Source organism: Mya arenaria, chromosome 6 (genome assembly GCF_026914265.1).
Source record: "Mya arenaria isolate MELC-2E11 chromosome 6, ASM2691426v1".
NCBI classification, from domain to species: Eukaryota; Metazoa; Mollusca; class Bivalvia; order Myida; family Myidae; genus Mya; species Mya arenaria.
Genome location: NC_069127.1, coordinates 15,490,578 through 15,508,859, shown reverse-complemented (window position 1 = coordinate 15,508,859; position 18,282 = coordinate 15,490,578).

The window sequence follows — 18,282 nt, the reverse complement described above, 5'->3', positions numbered from 1 at the left end:
TCCTTAGTTAGTTGAATTGTTGGCAAACATAAAAAACGTTATATGGTGAGAATCCTTTTCGCTAACGCAAATGTAGATGCACCGTGTTACGCCTAGACAACTGTTTTCTTAATAAATATTTGCACTTCCACAGGTACATCATACGCATAACAATAATAACGTTTCCTTGATTACATATTACACACCCCGTCAAGCACCTTGAATCACCCAGCAGTCTTCTCAAGATGAAACACACAGCACGATAACATGGTGGCAACTGTTCGTAAACATTTTTGAGGAGCAAATTTAGGGGATGTTACGCTGATAAGATAATCGTTGTTTGACGTGTTTGTCTTCTTGTCCGTCATGGTGATTCTCGCCAACTACACGGAGAAACCGTGAACAAGGTCGACAGCAACTATTTTTTTTAATTGACCCCGGGGAAGGACATATATTTTACGATGCAAACTAACCATGGGCGAATGTCTCAATGAAAGTACATTAAAAGTATCAGGGCCGTATTCTCAGTCTTTACACACAAGCACCTTCATTAACATTAGTATATGTACTATATCTGCGGATTTATAGGTAGAGGATTATATTAATTTGGTCATTCAAGGCTCGGACGGGATAAACAAATTTAAAACATCTATTTGAAAGTCATCAAATTTTCCTTGGATCTTAATATCTATTCATTGACTGTTTTATTGAATACGTACTTTTTGAACCCTCTCTCATGCATGTTTATCTTTTCAGTTGGGTAGTTTTATATCACCAGAGCAGTCCTGTGTTGTTGAGCCTGAGAGCGGGTGCAGCAGTGTAGTTCCGGATGTTTTACGACTCCTTTGTATCATGGTGTTTTTTTCTAATTGGGATATGTTAGATAAAAGATGAAGAGTTGAGCCAGGTGCTTAAGCTGGCACAATTTGTTTAGAACCATTTGATTTGTATGTGAGTGAATTGTCGATTAAACTATCCCGTTTGTGGCACAACTAAATCTATGTTCATTTTGTATTTTTCTTTCATTTAGGCCAAAAAAAAAAAAATACCCGTGTTTCCGGTAACCCGACCGACCCTATTTTTCCCTTGCCGACCCTAATCTTTTTTTAGACATAAAAGTAAAAAAAAATTTTTTTTAATTCTAGCCTAAAAAATATATATTTCTTTAAATATATCGTTATTATTTTCGTTGTTTGTCTTTCAGTGTCCCCGGAGAATATACTTTCATTCCTGATTAGGTATTACCGAGACAGGAAAACAAAATGGCGGAGGGCGGCGAACCCTGTCCGATATCTTAAAATTGGCAAACGCATGTTTACGGTCCAAACACGTGGTTGATGCCCGGAGACATATTTTGCTGTCTTTATAATGAAAATATTTTGAATTATAGTTCGCGGTGTTATTTTAATATCCATATCCATGTCCAAAATAAAACTTACTTTTTTACGATTAGGCTTTGCGTATATCATGCAGGCTTCTTACGATTAGGCTTTGCGGACTGATGCAGACTGACTGCCAGGTTCCAATACGCATTTCATTAATCGTTATATTAATTTATCCGCAATTATCAAATGGTTATTTATTTCGCCTTATTTAAGTCCCATCAACTGAAATCCAAACAAAAACCTGCGAAAGTTAATAACACTTTTACATTTATTGAATGTGTCGGCTGCAGATCAAACGGTACAATTTGTGACGTCAGAGCACGAGTGGTGATACGATCAAAGGCGCGTGGCTATGGTTTGTATCTAATTCGGTAAGTCGAATACCGTATGATCCCATTTGATTGCCTGGATTTCGCTTAGGCTGGTACGAAAATACCATACGATCGAAAAAACAATCAATCAATGATCGTCGTCTGGGAATCTTGTTTGAATTCACTATAAATATGAATGAAACTTTGATTGTAGTAATGTACGAAAATAAGATACGTAAAATAAATCAATATCCGCGTTTACTTGTTCTGTTATTAATCTACCTCCACTTGGAGGCCTAGTTTAAGGAGCTCACAGTTGACAAGAAAATCGGCAATTTCCCCAAGCAAATCAAAAATTTAGTTGATAATTGACTGTTTGGCTAGAAGATTATCGCAGTTTTGTTAAAATTGAAGTGCTGGATTTTCCTAAAAACCGATAGCGGAAGGTAAGGAAATGATTTCAGACAATAAACAAAGCTGTTTTATCAGACTTTTTGTAAATAAGGAAACGCGTAGATATAACATAATTGATCTGATGCAACAGAAAATTGCATGATATGAAGTGTAAAAAAAAAATCCCGACCTACCGACCCTATTTATTTTCGCCATGTTACCGGAAACACAGGTATTTTTTTGGCCTTATAATCAGATATATTCGTACCTAGACGTGCGTAAGTATGAGTTGTGGACGCGTTCACTTGAACATGATCGAGTGTATAGTGTCGGGTATTATACACAAGAGGTAAAATTGTAACTCATTGTTTCAAACATAATATTCACGAGATCTTTAAGATTTCCCGTCGTACGGTGTCATTTCATGTACAAAGAAGTAAAAACATAACATCATCAAATTACTAATAGTGGATGTCGTTCTATGAACGTTCCGATATGATAGAAATATATTACTACTACTCCTCGAAACAGACCGTTACCACCGAACCCAAAACCTGTTTGATTTTATACACTGATTTCTTTAAATGCGATTTCTATTATACATCCCACGAGAAGTTAGGGGGTACTAGTGATAGACGGCACATCGTTTGTCCGTCCGTACAGATATGCAAACGGGTATTTTCGCAATCGGACGAGAAGCGGGAAATGAAGAGGTTACCCGCTGTTCGCTATTTGTTTAACAAATACCAATCGACTCAATTTCAATCTGATGAGACGGGTGAACGGTCCGCTGCTAATCGAAAGGGCGGTCTGCGGCTGATCGACCGAGAAACAGACAAGGAAAAGTCAGGACGACCGACCGACATTCTTAAAGATACATACTCAAAGGTAAGGTACAGACAGACAAACATATAGACAGATAGACGTACTGACGAGACAGACGGGACATAAAGACAAGATAGAAACACAGACAGACAGACAAACAGACAGACAGGCAACACAAATATCAAGACGAACTGTTGATAGACGCTACAAGATCTGTTTTAGTCAAACACAATTTTAGCTTAGTTTCTATGCGACTGACCACAGTAAACATCTTCCAAGAATGCTTGCTTTATAACTTTTATAATATAAGTTTAGACGTTAGTTTGTAACATTTAAAGGGGCTGTACTCCGTATAATGAAATAGCGAAAAAAAAGAAAGAAAATTGTCGAAAACTGACGTAAACTTGGTATCGATGTGTACAATGCATTTTTTTTTACATTTTGGTATTTCTTTTAACAATTATGATTTCAAAGAATAAAACATTTTATTAAATAATTGTCCTGAGATTTGTTACAGAAAGTAACTTTTTTAATGCCAATCTGGTGTACAGTCTCTTTAAAACGTTGTCCTCCTTTTTTCATTTAATTTATTATTTCGTACAACTTCACACAGTAAAACATAAAAATATGTTCTTGTTCCTTTAATGGATAGACGTATTTTGGTCGGATAAGAATGATTTGCAATTGACGCAGTGTAATTGTAAAAGTGTTGTCAATACTACTATACTTATGTTTGGTGGCAGCAGGAAACAGAGCCACGTGGCGGACGGACACACAGCAAAGACAAATTAATTTCGAGCGACCTCACACTCATTGTACTTTTAATGCATTATGCCTACATACAATTATTACGTATAATCAATCAAGAAGTATATGAGACATACAATTAAATGTGAGAATAAAATGTTGTAAAATTGATAACACATTGATTTATATTTCACTCAATTTTATTGTTATTGAATGCTATTAGTATGTAATTTGTGTCTATGTATTGGCAATGTTCTAATTGAAAATGCTGATATGTTTAACTTGGCTTGAATTCTAGGCTTGGTATGTTTCAATATCTGGCTGTACAGTTTTTATGGGTTTATCGTTATAAAAAAAGATCCATACCAGTAACCATTCTGGTTACCATACTGCAAAATATATTTATACCTAATACAACTCTATATACTATTCTCTATACCGTGTTGATATAATGCAAAATGTTAACTTATTTTAACACTTACCATGTACACTTGACATAAAACTAAGATAAGTTCATGTGTTCGGAAGATGTACTACGGTAAAAAATTTAATCAACGTTTGTTCACGTTGGTTCTGTTCATATATTTGAGGAATCAACCGCGCACTTATTCTTAGATGTATGACCCCCCTCGAGCACATCATACATCGGGGAAGGTCAAGAATAATAGCAGTCGCCTGCTCATTGACGTCGTCCTGGTAACAACAACACGGTCAACGCCCTCGAACACCACAGTCTTATTATTCAATGAACTACTACATTAAACGATCGGAAAAATAACGACACCGAGGACGACTCGCGGCTAGCGCCAGCATAATTATAATTGAAGTGTGTGCAAAAGAAGCAATGATTGAACAAGCTGTCTCAACTAATAAGGTTACCACACGTACTAAACAACAAGATAATGATTATCAAAACATGTTTATTACATTTCAATGAACATTAGATTATTTTTACCCTAATATAATTTATTGTTACGTTGCGTTTCTCTTATATACCTTTCACATCCATCGCCTGCTTTTGAACAAAAGCACGGTTTAACTTCAGGCTAATGGGCTGGTCCATGTAGTTTTATTATTTAAGCTAGGAGCTCATTCCCGCGTGTGCGTGCGACATCACATGAAACACTGGAGGTTGTCGTAGGGTTATGTGTTAAAGTGTTCATTTTTTCGTAGTATTTTACACTTCGGTATTGCAATTAACTTCAACGTTTGTTGTTAAAAGCAAACTGATGGTGAACCATATTAAAATACAAAACTTAACTTTAGACTCAGACACGCCATATTTTGAGAGCGGCGTATTTTGGAAGCAACCACAGCCGAATTTTTGTAGTGACAAATTCGTTTGAAGGTCAATAATGCCATCATCATCATCATCGTCGTCGTCATCATCATCATCATCATCATCATCATCATCATCATCATCATCATCATCATCATCATCATCATCATCATCATCATCATCATCATCATCATCATCACCATTTTCCAGCATCATCATTATCATCATCATCATCATCATCATCATCATCATCACCACCACCACCATCATCATCATCATCATCATCATCATCATCATCCATTACCCAGATGACATCGATGTTTAGACGACTTTGTCGGCAATGAATGCTGATCGCATTAATATTGCTGACCTACAGCATAATATATATCTTCGTATATGTATTGTGGACACAGGCACACAGAAATACAAATTATTGCACAGTCTAGCAGAATACGAAATCCGTTTACATTTAACAACCGGGCAATTACGTGTTAGGCTAATTGTAATAATCTCGCAGGCTAGTGAAGGTTTTGAAGTTAATGAACTTAACTTTACGTAGGATTCTCTCTGGCTATCTGGTTGCTCAGTGTGCATTTTAGTTCCATTCCACTCTGAAATCGCGTACTTGACATTTTGGCATAAAGCCATAAGCCTAATTGACACAATAATTTTTATTTATAATTTAATGTGTTTACCGGGCGAAAGTGATTTCATGATATGCAGTATCGCTTTACGGTTGCTGTTTTTTTTCTCAAGCGTTTCCATCATTTTCCTTCATCATAATTATTGTTGTGTGCATCTAGGCAAGGTTTTGTTAAAACTTTGGCTACTAGGCTTATCAGAGTAGATTTCATTATAGTTTTAAAGTGATTGCAGACGAAGAATTCCGTAAAAAGTATGACATTTCTCTTCAAAAGTATAAAAATGTTCAACTTACAGAACATTTGTCTTAGAATTATAAAGCACTAAGTAAATGACATTGCCAACACCGCACGGTATTACGATCGACAATCGTGAACAAGAAGACAAAATCTTTCTGACAGCATGTTCTCCCCTTCAGAAACAGTCTCATTTCAAACCCTTTGTAGGCATTGGTAGAGATGAGTCCGTAATCTCACAATATGGTTAACTTGGTTACGTATTTTAAAGATGGTGTCTATATTCGAGAGTTGCATTGGTATGACTTGAGACCCTACTAAAAAATATTCAAACAGAATGTTTGTTCTTGTACATCTACTGGGCACGTTGTACCTCATGCGGTGAAACCTGACCTCTCGTTAACTATATATTTTTCCTGAATGATGTACCAAGTCTACACGTATACAGCCTATTCGAAGCCATTAGGACTACAGGAAAGAACAGGACTTCGTGGCGATCTCTTGAAATATTTGTTACACGGAATTATTTCTTTGTCACTCACTGTACCATATCGACTATTTCAATGTGGTTCCAATGGGTTAAGCATTTATTGATAGACGTCATTTTATTATTTATTGAAATTAGGCTTGATCTGGCGTTCTAAGAGCTTGTTCCAATATACAAGACCGCAGAGAGTGAGTGTTGACTTATTTTTTATTACAACTTATGACATCACAGACGAGCATTAAAAAAACGAAAACGCCAGTCATGATAGATAGTGCCACTCACAGACAGGAAGACTTAGATTCGACAAAAGTTTGAATATAGTTATAAGCAGTATTTCCTTCAACGGATAACAGTGGTATGATCCGAAGGTTAGGCGTGTCCCCTCCTTTTTTTGATTGTGTTCTAACTCTTTTTTTCAACGTTGCAATTTCGCGTAGGTTTCAGACTGATTCAGCGTCCCAAGTAAATGGGAGTCCGTTCGTCCGAGACTCATAATATTTGAATTCAGTCCAATACCTGCAATCAGAAAGGGGACAAAATACCTCTGATAATAAATACTTTCTGTCGGATCAGAATGTCTGAATATCTTGGTATCTTATTTCAAAGTGAGTGATTAATTTAAAGAGAAACATGTCATACATTGTTTATTTTTTTTTAAATCAATTGGCTTTAAACTCAATTTTCGGAAAATGGGTGTTTCATCATATACGTGAAACGCTAAAAATTGGTATGTTTTCCTGTCTGATATTTGCATTTCTACATTTAATTATTTCAGAAAAAAACAGTATATATTGATGCCTGTAACTTCCAAATTGGTGTTGAAGTAAAATACTCCCGTTCACTATTGGCAAAATCAACACAACGGTTATCTCCCTTTGCGCTGTTCGAATATAAATGAAGGACATCGATTAGCACTTCTTTGATTTGCCTGCGCTTGACTGTAGATATCCCGACACCTTTTATCCCTAAGACATGCCTAAGTAGACTAATACCGGCACGTGGTATGAGCATAACACCTGGAAATTGAAAGGCAGATTGTAATTGACAGGAATAAACCTACGGTTAATGAGACGTGCTGTGCCGGGATTAAGCATGTCGCGGCAATTAAGCGTGTAAGAATGTCCGCTCAGCTTTATAACAAACAATCGTCAGAAATGTTGATTTCAAGGCATTCGATCTTTCTTCAAGTCAAGCTAACACGTTTATTCCCTCAAATACATGAACAACATGACAATGCTGAGGTAAATACAATGCAATATAGAGCCTCAGAGCCCCTATAGAAAACATATGACGTTGACATATAACCATATCTAAAATATAGAATTAATATTAAATATTTAATCTGTATCAGAGATATTAAAAGTGTAATTTCTTTTTTTCCGAATATACCTGACACTTAAATTTAATAATTTGACTTCATTAGTAAAGGATGTTAAAAATTTCCAACATGTTTATGTAAAGAAAATAGAATATTGAAACATATGCTTTTTTAACAAGATATGTAATGGTGTTGCTGTTACGATATCAAAGACGATGACGACGAGTTTTTTCGTTACCAAAATACTTCCATACGCCGCTACAAATTAAACTTGCTAATATACATTCCAACTCTAAGTGCACTTATATATCAGCAATAGTTAATAGTGAATCCTTTTACCGACGCGTCACATGTTATCTGATTGTCAATATTGACTTTGACATTATTAGAACAAAGACCTGAAACAAAACATGAAAAACAGAAATTTACTTCACTACCACGATTACCCGTGAGAACATTGCTTTCCGTTCGCTATTGAAGTTGTTGTTTTTTAAAATTACAGATATGCCAGAACCCAGTGTGTTTTTTTTTGTGAAAATATAATTCTAGTATTTTAAGGCAAAGCAAGCTTTCATGTTTTTAATTATTGTGTTTAAACATGTTCAAGTATAAAGTGAAGTGTGTATGATTATTTTTAATTGCTCTTTGTTCACTTTTGTTCTATTGAATTGTTCTCTATTTGAAGAAATATGCAAAGTTATGAGAAAAAACAACAACATGAAACTAGGTACAAAGGACAGGCAATATGGGGATCACCCACGAGTGAAGAGGCGAGCTAAAATCAGATTCGTACAAGAGGTTGAAACATTTCGTAGCGTAATTGTTGTTTTACTGTTGAGCATATGTTTGACCCAGTCTAAAATAAAGGACCTCGAGTAACTGTCAGGCCTTTTTTAAACTCTTTCTTTTTCGTTCACAACGATTGTGAGACAAGTTACTTCTTAAGAAATATTACACACCACTGAGGGTCATATGGCCCGAAATGGTGTGTTATATTTCTTATATTATACCGAACACTTGGCACGATATTACGCGAGAGTGTGTACTTGGATTGTCCGGCTTGGTCACCTCAAAATAATTTCAATGCGCCCATGGGAATCGAACACGGGAAGCCTTGGTGAGGAGCGAGTTTGATAATCACTGCGCCAAACTCAGTGTGAGTATACCACGTGATAAACTGCGTCATACACGCTACGTAGGAAGGCAACATTTTTCTTCGAATATTTACTTTAAACAAATCTCACTTTTTCTTCACATTTACAAACATAAAGTGCCCCAGTTCTCCCGTCAGAATTGAGACTGTTTGTAATCACAGCCCAGGTCTTCCGTCAGACTTGAGACTGTTTTTAATCGCTGCCAAAGTTCTTCCGTCAGACTTGAGACTGTTTGTAATCACTGCCCCAAGTCACCCGTCATACTTGAGACTGTTTGCAATCGCTGCCAAAGTTCTTCCGTCAGCCTTGAGACTGTTTGTAATCACAGCCCAGGTCTTCCGTCAGACTTGAGACTGTTTTTAATCGCTGCCAAAGTTCTTCCGTCAGCCTTGAGACTGTTTGTAATCGCTGCCCCAGTTCTTCCGTCAGACTTGAGACTGTTTGTAATCACTGCCCCAAGTCACCCGTCATACTTGAGACTGTTTTTAATCGCTGCCAAAGTTCTTCCGTCAGCCTTGAGACTGTTTGTAATCGCTGCCCCAGTTCTTCCGTCAGACCTGAGACTGTTTGTAATCACTGCCCCAAGTCACCCGTCATACTTGAGACTGTTTTTAATCACTGCCCAAGGTCTTCCGTCAGCCTTGAGACTGTTTGTAATCGCTGCCCAAGGTCTTCCGATAGACTTGAGACTGATTGTAATCACTGCACCAGTTCTTCCGTCAGACTTGTGATTGTTTTTAATCACTGCCCTAGTTTTTCCGTCAGACTTCAGACTGTCTGTTATCACTGCGCCTGGTCTTCCGTCAGACTTGAGACTGTTTTAATCACTGCCCAAGGTCTTCCCTCAGACTTGAGACTGTCTGTTATCACTGCGCCTGGTCTTCCGTCAGCCTTGAGACTGTTTTAATCACTGACCAAAGTCTTCCGTTAGACTTGAGACTGTTTGTAATAACTGCATCTTGTCTTCCGTCAGACTTGAGACTGTTTTTAATCACTGCGCCAGGTCTTCCGTCAGACTTGAAACTGATTGTATTCACTGCACCACCTTATCCGTCAGACTTGAGACTGTTTATATTCATTGCCCCAGTTCTTTCGTCAGACCCGAGACTTGATACTGTTTGTTATCACTGCACCAGCTCATCCGTCAGACCTGAGACTGTTTGTTATCACTGCCCTAGTTTTTCCGTCAGAATTGAGACTTGAGACTGTTTGTAATCACTGCACCCTATCTTCCGTCAGACTTGAGACTTGAGACTGTTTGTAATCACTGCACCCTATCTTCCGTCAGACTTGAGACTCTTTGTAATCACTGCCAAAGTTTTTCCGTCAGACTTGAGTCTTGAGACTGTTCGTAATCACTGCACCCTATCTTCCGTCAGACTTGAGACTCTTTGTAATCACTGCCAAAGTTTTTCCGTCAGACTTGAGTCTTGAGACTGTTCGTAATCACTGCACCCTATCTTCCGTCAGACTTGAGACTCTTTGTAATCACTGCCAAAGTTTTTTCCGTCAGACTTGAGTCTTGAGACTGTTCGTAATCACTGCACTCTATCTTCCGTCAGACTTGAGACTCTTTGTAATCACTGCCAAAGTTTTTTTCCGTCAGACTTGAGTCTTGAGACTGTTCGTAATCACTGCACCCTATCTTCCGTCAGACTTGAGACTGTTCGTAATCACTGCACCCTATCTTCCGTCAGACTTGAGACTGTTTGTAATCACTGCCTCAGGTCTACCTTCTGTTTTGGCTACAGGGCTTTTCCCTTTAGTGTCCATTGTAGTTTTCAATTTAAAGGTGCGTAAATAGTTTTCCTTATGCAATTATAAATAATTAAACTAATGAACTACAACGGTCATATTGGGCGTGGATATATCAATATCAGTAAATATGATTACAATTGGAATCATACGTAATTTCTGGTTTCTCTGTATTCGTAAATGTATTGTCATGATATTCCAAGTTCCAAGTTTGCTTGACTACGATAAGGTATCGGTCTGTTGTTATCGGAATTTCATTGATAATATGAGACAAATATTGAAAGAGTCTTAAGAAAGTCTAAGAATAGTTATTCTGCAAGATAGTCTATCTCCATCATGGCACATAACGCTAGTCATGTCAATCTACTTCATCGCAATAATCAAGCGCTCTAATGATTTTACCATTGCAAAGTTTCTAACGATAATTTGTCAAGAACTGGTCGTTTGGAGCCATTACCAGAGTTGTCGTCTGCTAGGGTTCGCAATATACGACATCTTGGAATTGTCGTGGGGAATATCGATCCCACGCGGACAGTGTTGCGCCTAGATAACTAGTGTATCAGCTTACCTCCACTGCCATATGTCCACTCAAATGAAAGCCATTTATGACTAAACAAATATTGCATTAATATCAAATAGTTGACAAAAATGGATTATCTCTACCAGTAAATAAAGTTTCAAGGTAAGTTTTTTCAATATTAACATTGTTGCGTTTATAATTACCAACAGTACATACGAGCTAGGATAAGCGCGTAGGAGTCTATCGGCATAGTAAACGGCCGCTGGTTACTGTTTTTTTTTCTATTGTCGTACTTGATTACTTTCGTACTTGATTGAAACAATATTCTACATTGAGCAGAACTCAAGGAGATTAAACATAACCTATATGCCCTAGTATTGGTTTATGTTAAATATTTAGATTTGCTTTTCATATAAACATTTTGTTAATTCCGAAAGTACGCAAACTTAATGCGCTAATGTCATTGCATAAATATCATGAGTACCAGAACATTTTAACAATTGTTTAAATACGAGCCATGTAGCCGTTCATTCCTTTAAGAAAGAAAGCTGTGTTAACAACGTCAGTATTATACAAAAATGTTCGTCTCATGGATAAACAACGAATATACTACATCGATTGTGTATTGTGGTTAAACATAAACACTAAATCGTGTAAAATCATAAATAGGACAGAAACATAATTTTGTTAGAGAACCATTTACCCGTATTGTTATGGGTTGCGTGATACATTAAGTAATTATCTTAACCATGTATCATGTGACAAAAAGACATATAATATCTCATCCACGTCCTCATCTAGTTGTGTGTACGATTGTAATTGAATGTAGCTGATTGCGTATACAGTTATGGGAAATGAGGTTTTTAGCAACGGAAGACAACAAGTACTTTCAGAATTTGGTTGGTGCGTTAGGAGGTAGGTTAAAATTGACAGTAGAAAATGATAATTACGAACTGTATTATTGGACCAAAAGCACTATGCTTGCCTTTGGTTTGTCTCTTACTTGTGACAACATGGTCTAGTTGCCGTGACCCTAAACATGTAAAGCGCCCTTAGCTTGTGGCTGTACGTTCTTACGGCTACTAAACGCCAGCTCCACCACTAATTGGTGGTGCAAAGAAAATGTAATGTCGACACTTCCGTGGTGCAGCTGTGCCTTATGTTTACTTCTATACACGTGATTTAAATGATATTCGAAAATTTTATTAAATGGACATATTTCCAAAAATCGGAAAAATTGTGTAAAAACACGTCTACTGCAGGTTGGCTACTACACAACATGCATTTCGTTTCAATGTTGTGATGACAGGGGCTTTTCTCCCGAATCGGACTTGTGCATATTTTGAAATCTGCTAGCATTTCATGTAAACGTCGTTGCTTACACACACCGTAAGAACATTCTGGCGCATGCATGGAGGTGGCGCTGCTCCTCTAGTGATGGTGCTGTTGAATTGTGATGGCGCTGTCAATCAAACGACCAAGATATATATATATGCTGTTATATGAATGCTTTGGTAGTGATTGTGGTTATCTGGATCACGATTTCTTCCTATCCGTGTGCAGAAAGGCCGTAGATATTACAAATACGTTTCTCCTGCATAGCTGCTTTCTTTTTAAATACGGAATTACGTATACGATTCATAGATGCCGATGGTTTATAAAAGTGACTGTTCGAACAATGAATAAGTTAAACGTTATGAAACTCCGTGCCAGAAAGGCACATGTGTGTGTGTGTGTGACAATTACTGTGTTGCTTCCTAAGCGCGTGACATCCAGAAGTTTTCCTCTGTCATTGGGCATCTGACAGCGTCATACATCAGTAACATGAACCTATTTAAACGAAAATTCGACTGTATAATTACATTTTCGTGACATACGATAATTACATTAGTGCCTTCGCCACGTGATTGGGGACATTTTAGTAATCAGAAAACATTTAAACACCATGTACGTGTGTTATTGTTTTAGACTCTAGGTTAAATGGAATCTAAGAGCTGGGGACCAATGTGGGGACCAATGTCCTCCGTCAATTTGAATACAAGCATATTAATCTAAGAGCTGGGGACCAATGTCCTCCGTCAATTTGAATACAAGCATATTAATCTAAGAGCTGGGGACCAATGTCCTCCGTCAATTTGAATACAAGCATATTAATCTAAGAGCTGGGGACCAATGTCCTCCGTCAATTTGAATACAAGCATATTAATCTAAGAGCTGTGGACCAATGTCCTCCGTCAATTTGAATACAAGCATATTAATCTCAGCACAGAAGCTATATGTTTTCCTATATGCATGTGATCGAGATAAAAAGCCTATTAGTAAAGTATAAAAAGGCATTATCATTAACTTCAACGGGTCTTGCCCTTATTATACAGACATGAGACGATGTTTCAACACAAATAAACACTAATAAACAGGAATCATATTCACCAGAGCATATAGCTTTAATTTAATAAGGAGTTTCTAGTTGATCAAACGATTGAAACATTTGCTTAAAGATGCACTCTTACTCCCCAACAAGATTTACCACAATTAATAATATTGTCCAAAAATAATCCAAAAAGGATGAGTGAATATCTTATGAGGGATACCGAGTCTAATTTGAAAGAAATGTGCATAAAACATGGTACCTTATGAGACAAAAGTACATCAAAGTGTAACATTTAGCACTCACCAATCATTTAATATTTTTGCGTTTTCAGTTTTTAAATACCTGGTTACAATCTTGTTATCAGTAATTAAAATTTTCCATAGATGCATTATTTAGTAAGTAGTTAAAGGTATATCAGTCAAAATTAATGTGTGTTATACATGTGTATGTATTGATTTTGAATAAGAGTGTCACTTTAACATTATCAAAGTTGGATGCATATTCACGCCCTGTAAACATTTGCTCCGCAACCAAAAAGGGAACATAGCAAAACGAGCGAAAGCCACTTCCGGGCTAGAGCGGATGCCCTGTTTTGTTTGAAAGGTGCGTATGACTAACTTTATTTTTCTTTTAAATCAGAAATAGGGATGTTTTAAAACATATCGTGTAATGTAGTGCCGTGTAAGGACGATGGAGCTTCACGGAAAACACATGTGGGCGTTTTTGTTGATTCCAAACCAGTTTCAGTTTCAGTTTCAATGGTTTCAGCAGTTTCGAAACCGGTTTTGATAGTTTTGCTTGAAGTAACAAATGCTTGGTTTTGTGTACAGTCTCAATAACATGGCGGAGCTACTGCATGTAACCATTATTTCTAAACTTTTTCAAAACAATGATACCACAGATGATCGTTTCCATGTTTTATATAAAAGGTGTTCAACGCACATGTTAAAGCGCTGTCCGCCATGTTGTTTTTCAAAGTGAACTAGTTTTCGGATGGAACGAACCGATGAAACCGCCTCCGGTAGGGGTTTCGATAGTTTCAAAAACTGGTTTCGGTATTCGTTAAAAAAAACGATAAAACTTGTTTTGGTTTTATTTGAAACTGTAACAACAAATACACAGTTTGTGAAACCGATATAAAACCGAAACCAGTTTATTACCAGCAAAAACGCTCAAAGTTTCATATTTTCATCGTATGCGAACAATGTTGCAATTTTTTCCAACATTTTTTTTCTTCGATTGCTTAAACGTAGTTTGTCTATGTTGCGTATAAATACCGGTCGCTAGCGACTGCTGTACACTTTTTGAATCGTGAATTTTTTTTTTTAAACGCTTTACGCTCATTTTTCAAGAAGCATGGGAGCGAAAGCGCTGGATGCAGAGCGAAAGCGCTGGATGCAGAGCGAAAAGAGAGCTCAAAAAACGCCACTATACTGGTTTTTGTCAATCAGTCAAAATGGTTTTACAGCTTTCAATATAGGTCTTGTTAAATGTATATGCCGTGTTAAACAATGGTGTTGCAACGAGAAAGAGTTTCCAATTATCTTATTTTCCATATCATCAGGATTTATTTAGTATTGACATTGATTTTATCACGGCTACTGGTTTACAGGTCCGTGATTTTATACATACCTCATAAAAATCCATAAGCCGTTCATAGTATAGGTTGCATGGCGACCAGCAACCGGAAGGACAAGTACACGGCAATTCGTTTTTTTCAACCATCGGTTTCCAAGCGTGTTTCGTGAAGCAAAATGTTGGAAACAAAAATATCCCAATTCCGTGTGACTTTGTCTCTATTGGACCATGGTACCGTTATCCGCACTTCATTAAGTCTTAAATTGAATTTGTTACAATAAAATAATTCATGTACTTTCATGAATTTTGTGTGTGTGACATCGATATCGTTATTTAAATAGTCTGCCGTTTACTGATATTGTCTACGTCATAAAACGGTATTTAATATAATATATTTATATTATACATAAGCTGTTGTACCGATGATAACTATCATATATTAAATCTAATGTTTCGGTTCAATACTGTTTGGTATTATATATATATATATATGTAAACGTCTCTAAATACCATATCTGATCGCATAGTTTATTAACGTATGTATATTTATAAATTGTTTACATTTGAAATATCTATTTTTTGTTCATGTATATATTTAATGCCTATATTTAATAATTCGTTCTACAGGTCGTCGTTCTCATCATGTACTATATGTTTCATGTGTTTCCGTAAACTCTAACTAAATCGTGGGCCAATCGGGAGCCTAGCTTTATCATTTATCGGTCTGTAGAGTCCCTAATTTGTATTAATCTTCTGTCGAGAATATGTTTTCCCCCAGAAAGAATTTAACGGACAGAAGACAAAACAACTGAGATTCACCTGATCGTCTTTCTCGTCATGTATTATATCTATATGTGTTTCTGTAAAGTCTTCAAAATAAAATAAATACCGTACAGGCCCATTGGGAGCCCAGCTTTATCATTCATCTGTCTGCAAATTCTCTTCTGTAGATTCCCTAAGTTGTATTAATCTTCTGGCGATTTATTTTTTTCTTAAGAACGCTGTAAACGAACAGAAAACACACAGCTGAAGTTCAAGGACATTAAAAGCCACCGAACATGAGAATTATGAAAATATTGCAGGCTCGGTTTGGTTGAGCCTGTTCATGGGTAGCATTGGAAATGCATATTACTGCCGACGCCCGCTAGCCCCGGGTTGAGCGTAACTCAATACCTACACAACTAAATAGTGCACGTTTTGATCCATCCCAAACAGTGGCGTGTGTATGACGGTGAACATGGAACCTTCAGTGAAAGTTGTACATGTATTTATATGTTAAAACGATGCGATGAAATCGAGTATTCAGTTACAATTCCGCTCTGCCTCCCACGCTTTCACTCCAGCTCTTTTGGTCACATACGTCTTTAAAATAAGATAACTCGTTTAAATGGAAGTTTCACCGCTAAAAAAATGTACAGCAGTCACAAGCGACTGTTATTCAATCAAATATCATCAATAGCAATCGAAAAACGAAATTTAGTCGAAATGACAATTTTGTTGGAAAAAATTGCAACATTGTTCGCCGGAGCAATTAACATGTTTAAAATGTGAAACTTTATACAAATTGTCATTTCTTTATTTACGTTAGCCCCCTTTTAAATTCAATGATTTTTCGCAATTGATATCTTTAAACTCTACAACAATATTCAGAAAATACTGTGTCATACTTTAATATATACATCTGTTTTGTCAATCAGCAAACTTCTGTTTTTTTAATTTTTTTTAACATACCGCAAACACAATTCTGTTTGCATTTATCTTGTTTATCTTGACATTTTCTTTTCCAATTGTTGTTTAATGTACACAAGTGGAGCTTTCTCCCCGTATTTGGTGTTGGGAACTACAATAAATCAGTATTGTTTGGCTTGCAAATCGGTCAATTCACTACAATTTTTATAGGCAATTTATTAAGTTGGCTCTGCAGTTATAAAGCCATGTGTAAGCATGGCAAGAACCCTGATAAAATGGAATGGCTGATCCGCATACATTGGTCGAATGGCTGGCTCGTTGCATTCATTGGTCAAATGGCTGGTCCGCTACATTGGTCGAATTGCTGGTCCGCATACATTGGTCGAATGGCTGGTCCGCATTCATTGGTCGAATGGCTGATCCACATACATTGGTCGAATGGCTCGTCTGCATTCATTGGTCAAATGGCTGGTCCGCATACATTGGTCGAATGGCTGGTCCGCACACATTGGTCGAATGGCTGGTCCGCATTCATTGGTCGAATGGCTGAGCCGTATTCATTGGTCGAATGGTTGGTCCGCATCCATTGGTCGAATGGCTGGTCCGCATACATTGGTCGAATGACTGGTCCGCATATATTGGTTGAATGGCTGGTCCGCATACATTGGTCGAATGGCTGGTCCGCATACATTGGTCGAATGGCCGATCCGCATACATTGGTCGATTTCTGGTCCGCATTCATTGGTCGATTTTGGTCCGCATACATAGGTCAAATGGCTGGTCCGCATACATTGATCGATTTTTGGTCCGCATTCATTGGTCGATTTTGGTTCGCATACATTGGTCGATACTGATCCGCATACATTGGTCGAATTCTGGTCCGATTACATTGGTTGAATGGCTGGTCCGCATACATTGGTCGATTGATGTATTGACCTTGGATTAATATGTTCCTCTTCTAACTCCCATTATTGGAAAAACCTCAACAGTACCTTTTCTTTAGTTCTGGCGACAAAAACCGATGGACCAGATTAACATGACAAATGGTTTCTATTTATAAAGCCTTTCTTATAGCAATACAAATAAATGAGTTCTCTTTACGTCATAAACATACCAACTGACAGCTGCTACTTAGTGTCAGGGTGTCAACAAAGATACGCTACAGGAATTGCTTTACAGGTTAAACACCATTTACTGCATTTGTACAGAATAACACAATGGAGAATTCCCTTTAGGCTTTAGGCCTCTACCCTCAATTTCATTTAATTCATATTCCGCATGAGATATTTTAATGGATCGGGGAATTGCAGCGTTAGCACCCTGCCACATTATTGGTCATTTGTAAGATTAATCGGTATACAAAAATTCAACAACAAAAAGTTGTTTTTATTGGAGTGTTCTGATGATTTTTTTATCATTTGATCTATATACATTTAATCAGTATTGCATCGCCTCATGCAGTTACAAATATATGTCCTACATCAATCAAGGACACCACTCCACACAATAAGGACACCACCCTACACAATAAGGGCACCACTCTTCACAATAAGGGCACCACACTACACAATAAGGGCACCACTCTACACAATAAGGGCACCACTCTACACAAT